This window comes from Bos javanicus, chromosome 5 (assembly GCF_032452875.1).
Source record: "Bos javanicus breed banteng chromosome 5, ARS-OSU_banteng_1.0, whole genome shotgun sequence".
Lineage (NCBI taxonomy): Eukaryota > Metazoa > Chordata > Mammalia > Artiodactyla > Bovidae > Bos > Bos javanicus.
Genome location: NC_083872.1, coordinates 1,812,008 through 1,819,134, shown reverse-complemented (window position 1 = coordinate 1,819,134; position 7,127 = coordinate 1,812,008).

Here is a 7,127-nt window from a genome sequence, read left to right as displayed (position 1 = left end):
TGAGAACGTCGTTTAAAAACAATGTAGTTCTGTAAGGTGCTGGACACTGTTGGCCACTGGAGATATACAGATAGCTCCACATAGCTCATGTTATTGAACTCTCAAACAGTTACTGTCTGGAACTGTGGGAAATCTGTTCCCACACCTCTCCAATTTGAGGTCTGAATTCAGTCAGTTCACTTAGAAAGCAGAACAGCTTGTCATCATTAAAAATCTGAATCTTGTGACTTCACATTTTATTTCAAATTAATTTTTGTTTGCTGAGTTATCAGTAATTGATAATTACATTATATTCTGAAGTTTTCCCGCTAATTGCTGACAGTGTAAGCAGCAGCAGCAACTCATTTTCAGACGTAGTACCCAAATGTGTTTTAACCTGTTAAGAGTAATTACTTTTTGAAAACAGTGTTATATGCAAAGACTATTTAAAACGCTTTCCTTTGGAAAGTAAGTGAAAGTCGCTCAGTCCTCTCCTACTCTTGCGACCCCATGGACTACAGAGTCCATGGAATTCTCCAGGTCAGAATACTGGAGTGGGTAACCCTTCCCTTCTCCAGGGGATCTTCCGGACCCAGGTCTCCCGCATTGCAGGAGGATTCTTTACCAGCTGAGCCATCAGGGAAGCCCAAGAGTATTGGAGTGGGTAGCCTATCCCTTCTCCAGTGGATGTTCCTGACCCAGGAATCCAAGCAGTCTCCTGAATTGTAGGCGGATTATTTGCCAGCTGAGCCACCAGGGAAGCATTTGATTAATTACCTGAGAACCACATTTGTGAAGTAGGACTAAATAGTAATGGACTTCTTTCACTACATGCATATATAGTCTTTATGCAGAGATGATGTTCCCACTTTAGTCTGGGTCTGTTCAGCACAGGTAAACAATTGGATTACTTCAGAAAGGATATTGGCCAATCATAGTGATACTAGACTACCTGGTAGTTATTATTAATAAGTGACCTTGTTTTTGTCTTTGCTTAGACAAAGTTATGAACTGGTATTGCTTATTTATCCCCTTCACATCAGTATGGTTGCAGGGTCTTCTTGCCCGATCCTGTTCTATGAGATTTTTATGTGCAGTAGGAAACCTGTGTCTGACCATCTTTAGACAACACTGAGTCCAGCTGTGTCAGGCTAGTTCCTGACTGTCAGGGATGATTTTCTCTCTCATGAATATGTTAGCTAAATTTGCAGATTAAATAACAGTATCTGTGATTGACTCTTCAAATGAATAGTGCTCTTCCATTTATTCCGGAAGTCCAATTATTGCTGTTGTTCTTCATAAAATAAGTTATTCTCTCTTAAAGCTGAAACAATTTGGGGGAATTGACATAATTAAAATATTCTTTAAAAAGAAACATCATTTTACAATCTGATAATGTTTATAGACTTTGATAATCTGAAAATATTTCAACAAAGTCTTTTTCTATTTGCTTTAAAAGCCATCTCTAGCAGAATTTCTGGGTAAGCATTTTCTAAATTATGCTCAAGATATTATTACATACGCGACCCCCCCACCTTCCCTCCAAAATATTCTTAGTATTAGTTGCTCAGTTGTGTCTGACTCTTTGTGGGACCCCATGGACTGTAGCCTGCCAGGCTTCTCTGTCCATGGAATTCTCCAGGGAAGAATACTGGAGTGGGTAGTCTTTCCCTTCTCTGAAGGAATCTTCTCGACCCAGGGATCGACTGGTCTCCTGCATTGCAGGCAGATTGTTTACTGTCTGAGCCAGGAGGGAAGTCCTCCAAAATACCTCCGATAAAATTTAAGGTTCAGATATGAGGTTTGTTTCCTCAAAGGACTGGGAGAGTGCAGTAAAGGCTCTGAGAAGTTAAGAAACTGAACACTTTTGTTTAAATGTTTCCAACAGAGTTGTTTTACCACAGATTTCCTTCCCTCATAAACCCTCACAGTTTGATAATTGTTATAATAATCAGAGCAACAGCCTGAAAGTTGATTGTTGGACTAATAATCTTTAAATTTCACAATGTAAATACCTACTTATGTGGTTTTTGACATAAACATTTTCTGGGGTAAACATTTGATACATAGTACTCTAGTATTCTTGCCTGGGAAATCCCATGGACTTAGCAACTAAACAGCCACCACCAATTGTAAAAATCATCCTGCTGGCAAAAACCACTCAACTGATGCTAGGAAAATATCAGTGTGTTCTGTGTACAATCACTTTGAATCTAAGCCAAAGGAGTGTTTTAGATTTTGTGAAATCTAAATGTGCTAATGGCTAAAATATACATGTCAGGCCTAAACCATCACACACATACACATTTGACTGCAGTGCAGGAGACCTGGGTTCAATCCCTGGGTCTAGAAGATCCTCTGGTGGAGGGAATGGCTACCCACTCCATTATTCTTGCCTGGACAATCCCACAGACAGAGGAGCCTGGCGACATAGTCCATGAGGTCGCAAAGAGTTGGCCAGGACGGCGCAACTAACACTTTCACTTTCACATATACATGTCAGACCCTGAAGCCTAAACAAAACACACACAGAGCCTTGAAGAAACACAGAAAATGAAAATAGATGTGTAGACAATAATAATGAGATGATGACTTTATCCAAGTTATGCATAAAACAGGACTTAAGGAGAGAAGTGCTTATGTCACTTTGATATGTTATAGGAAAGTATCAGAGTGGGAGCATCAGAGCTAATACTTAAAAACATAGCGAGTTTGCTAATATGACAAAGCTAAAGTACAGGCAATATATAAAGATTTGGTGGTTAAGAGCATGAAAATAAACATTCATGAGAATGGAGGATTTTGAGAACACAAGGTCTGAAATAACTAAAGAGCCTCTTGATGAAAGTGAAAGAGGAGAGTGAAAAATTTGGCTTAAAGCTCAACATTCAAAAAACTAAGATCATGGCATCTGGTCCCATCACTTCATGGCAAATAGATGGGGAAACAGCAGAAACAGTGACAGACTTTATTTTTGGGGGCTCCAGAATCACTGCAGATGGTGACTGCAGCCATGAAATTAAAAGACGCTTACTCCTTGGAACAAAAGTTATGACCAACTGAGACAGCATATTAAAAAGCAGAGACATTACTTTGCCAACAAAGGTCTTTCTAGTCAAAGCTATGGTTTTTCCAGTAGTCATCTATGGATATGAGAGCTAGACTATAAAGAAAGCTGAGCACCAAAGAATTGGTGCTTTTGAACTGTGGTGTTGGAGAGACTCTTGAGTCCCTTGGACTGCAAGAGGATCCAACCAGTCCATCCTAAGGGAAATCTGTCCTGAATATTCATTGGAAAGACTGATGCTGAAAGTCCAATACTTTGACCACCCGATGCGAAGAGCTGACTCATTTGAAAAGACCCTGATGCTGGGAATGATTGAAAGTGGGAGGAGAAGGGGACAACAGAGGATGAGGTAGTTGGATAGAATCACCGACTCAATGGATATGAGGCTGAGTAAACGCCAGGAGTTGGTGATGGACAGGGAGGCCTGGTGTGCTGCAGTCTATGAGGATGCAAAGAGTAGGACACAACTGAGCGACTGAACTGAACTACTTAAATAAACAGAAAAAGACAGGCACCTATCTGCTTTCTTGAAGTTGAACCCAAAGTTGTTTTTTTATTTTTTTTTAACTTTTGGAGCACAAATTTTAAAAGCCTAGGCAGCTAAGACTGATATGTTGTTTTAGATTCAACTTATTGTAAAAGGACAATAGGGAGATGGTAGGGGAGAAATAAAAAAATGGAATATTCTTTTCCCTACAGACTTGAGGACAGGAATCATGTTCATTATCGTTTGCTTAATATCTTTTAGTGAATGTTTAAGATAGTGTTTTTAAAATTAAAGTATAAATAATATTTAATAATCAGAAAATTAATAAAATAATCTTATTTCCTTGTTATTCAAATAATGCTGTAGTAAGCATATCAATTGTGATCCACACAGTCAAAGGCTTTGGCACTGTCAATAAAGCAAATAGATGTTTTTCTGGAACTCTCTTCCTTTTTGCATGATCCAGCGGATGTTGGCAATTTGATCTCTGGTTCCTCTGCCTTTTCTAAAATGAGCTTGAACATCTGGAAGTTCATGTATTGCTGAAGCCTGGCTTGGAGAATTTTGAGCATTACTTTATTAGTGTGTGAAATGAGTGCAATTGTGCGGTTTGAGCATTCTTTGGCATTGCCTTTCTTTGGGATTGGGATGAAAACTGACCTTTTCCAGTCCTGTGGCCACTGCTGAGTTTTCCAAATTTGCTGGCATATTGAGTGCAGCACTTTCACAGCATCATCTTTCAGGATTTGAAATAGCTCAACTGGAATTCCATCACCTCCACTAGTTTTGTTCGTAGTGATGCTTTCCAAGGCCCACTTGACTTCACTTTCCAGGATGTCTGGCTCTAGGTCAGTGATCACACCATCGTGATTCTCTTGGTCATGAAGACTTTTTTGTACAGTTCTTCTGTGTATTCTTGCCACCTCTTCTTAATATCTTCTGCTTCTGTTAGGTCCATACCATTTCTGTCCTTTATCGAGCCCATCTTTGCGTGAAATGTTCCCTTGGTATCTCTAATTTTCTTAAAGAGATCTCTAGTCTCTCCCATTCTGTTGTTTTCCTCTATTTCTTTGCATTGATCGCTGAGGAACGCTTTCTTATCTCTCCTTGCTATTCTCTGGAACTCTGCATTCAGATGCTTTTATCTTTCCTTTTCTCCTTTGCTTTTCTCTTCTCTTCTTTTCACAGCTATTTGTAAGGCCTCCCCAGACAGCCATTTTGCTTTTTTGCATTTTTTTTCCATGGGGATGGTCTTGATTCCTGTCTCCTGTACAATGTCATGAACCTCTGTCCATAGTTCATCAACTCTATCCATGAGATCTAGTCCCTTAAATCTATTTCTCACTTCCACTGTATAATCATAAGGGATTTGATTTAGGTCATACCTGAATGGTTTAATGGTTTTCCCTACTTTTTTCACTTTAAGTATGAATTTGGCAATAAGGAGTTCATGATCTGAGCCACAGTCAGCTCCCAGTCTTGTTTTTGTTGACTGTATAGAGCTTCACCATCTTTGGCTGCAAAGAATATAATCGGTCTGATTTTGGTGTTGACCATCTGGTGATGTCCATGTGTAGAGTCTTGTGTTGTTGGAAGAGGGTGTTTGCTATGACCAGTGCGTTCTCTTGGAAAAACTATTAGCCTCTGCCCTGCTTCATTCTGTATTCCAAGGCCAAATTTGCCTGTTATCCCAGGTGTTTCTTGACTTCCTATTTTTGCATTGAAGTCCCCTATAATGAGAAGGACATCTTTTTTGGGCGTTAGTTCTAAAAGGTCTTGTAGGTCTTCATAGAACCGTTCAACTTCAGCTTCTTCAGCATTACTGGTTGGGGCACAGGCTTGGATTACCGTGATATTGAATGGTTTGCCTTGGAAACAAATAGAGATCATTCTGTCGTTTTTGAGATTGCATCCAAGTACTGCATTTCAGACTCTTGTTGACCACGATGGCTACTCCATTTCTTCGAAGGGATTCCTGCCCACAGTAGTAGATATAATGGTCATCTGAGTTAAATTCACCCATTCCAGTCCATTTTAGTTTGCCGATTCCTAGAATGTCAACATTCACTCTTGCCATCTCCTGTTTGACCACTTCCAACTTGCCTTGAATCATGGACCTAACATTCCAGGTTCCAATGCAATATTGCTCTTTACAGCATCAGACCTTGCTTCTATCACCAGTCACATCCACAACTGGGTATTTTTGCTTTGGCTCCATCCCTTCATTCTTTCTGGAGTTATTTCTTCACTGATTTCCAGTAGCATATTGGGCACCTACCGACCTGGGGAGTTCCTCTTTCAGTATCCTATCATTTTGCCTTTTCATACCGTTCATGGGGTTCTCAAGGCAAGAACACTGAAGTGGTTTGCCATTCCCTTCTCCAGTGGACCACATTCTGTCAGACCTCTCCATTGTGACCCGCCCATTTTGGGTGGCCCCACACGGTATGGCTTAGTTTCATTGAGTTAGACAAGGCTGTGGTCCGTGTGATTAGACTAACTAGTTTTCTGTGATTATGGTTTCAGTGTGTCTGCCCTCTGATGCCCTCTCGCAACACCTACTGTCTTACTTGGGTTTCTCTTACCTTGGACGTGGGGTATCTCTTCACGGCTGCTCCAGCAAAGGGCAGCCGCTGCTCCTTACCTTGGACGAGGGGTTATCTCTCCTCACGGCTGCCCCTCCTGACCTTGAACGTGGAGTAGCTCCTCTTGGCCCTCCTGCGCCCTCCTGCACAGTTGCAGCCACCGCTCCTTGGACGTGGGGTAGCTCCTCCTGGCCGCTGCCCCTGACCTTGGGTGAGGGGTAGCTCCTCTCAGCCATGCTTCTGCGTGGTCCGTCATAGCCAGCGTGCTTCTGTGGAAAATTCTGAAAGAGATGGGAATACCAGACCACCTGACCTGCCTCTTGAGGAACCTGTATGCAGGTCAGGAAGCAACAGTTAGAACTGGACATGGAACAACAGACTGGTTCCAAATAGGAAAAGGAATACATCAAGGCTGCATATTGTCACCCTGCTTATTTAACTTATATTCAGAGTACATCATGAGAAACCCTGGGCTGGAAGAAGCACAAGCTGGAATCAAGATTGCTGGGAGAAATATCAATAACCTCAGATATGCAGATGACACCACCCTTACGGCAGAAAGTGAAGAGGAACTAAAAAGCCTCTTGATGAAAGTGAAAGAGGAGAGTGAAAAAGTTGGCTTAAAGCTCAACATTAAAAAAACTGAGATCATGGCATCTGGTCCCATCACTTCATGGGAAATAAATGGGGAAACAGTGGAAACAATGGGTGATTTTATTTTTCTGGGCTCCAGAATCACTGCAGATGGTGACTGCAGCCATGAAAAGACGCTTACTCCTTGGAAGGAAAGGTATGACCAACCTAGATTAACATATTCAAAAGCAGAGGCATTACTTTGCCAACAAAGGTCCATCTACTCAAGGCTATGGTTTTTCCAGTGGTCATGTATGGATGTGAGAGTTGGACTGTGAAGAAAGCTAAGTACCGAAGAATTGATGCTTTTGAACTGTGGTGTTGAAGGACTCTTGAGAGTCCCTTGGACTGCAAGGAGATCCAACCAGTCCATTCT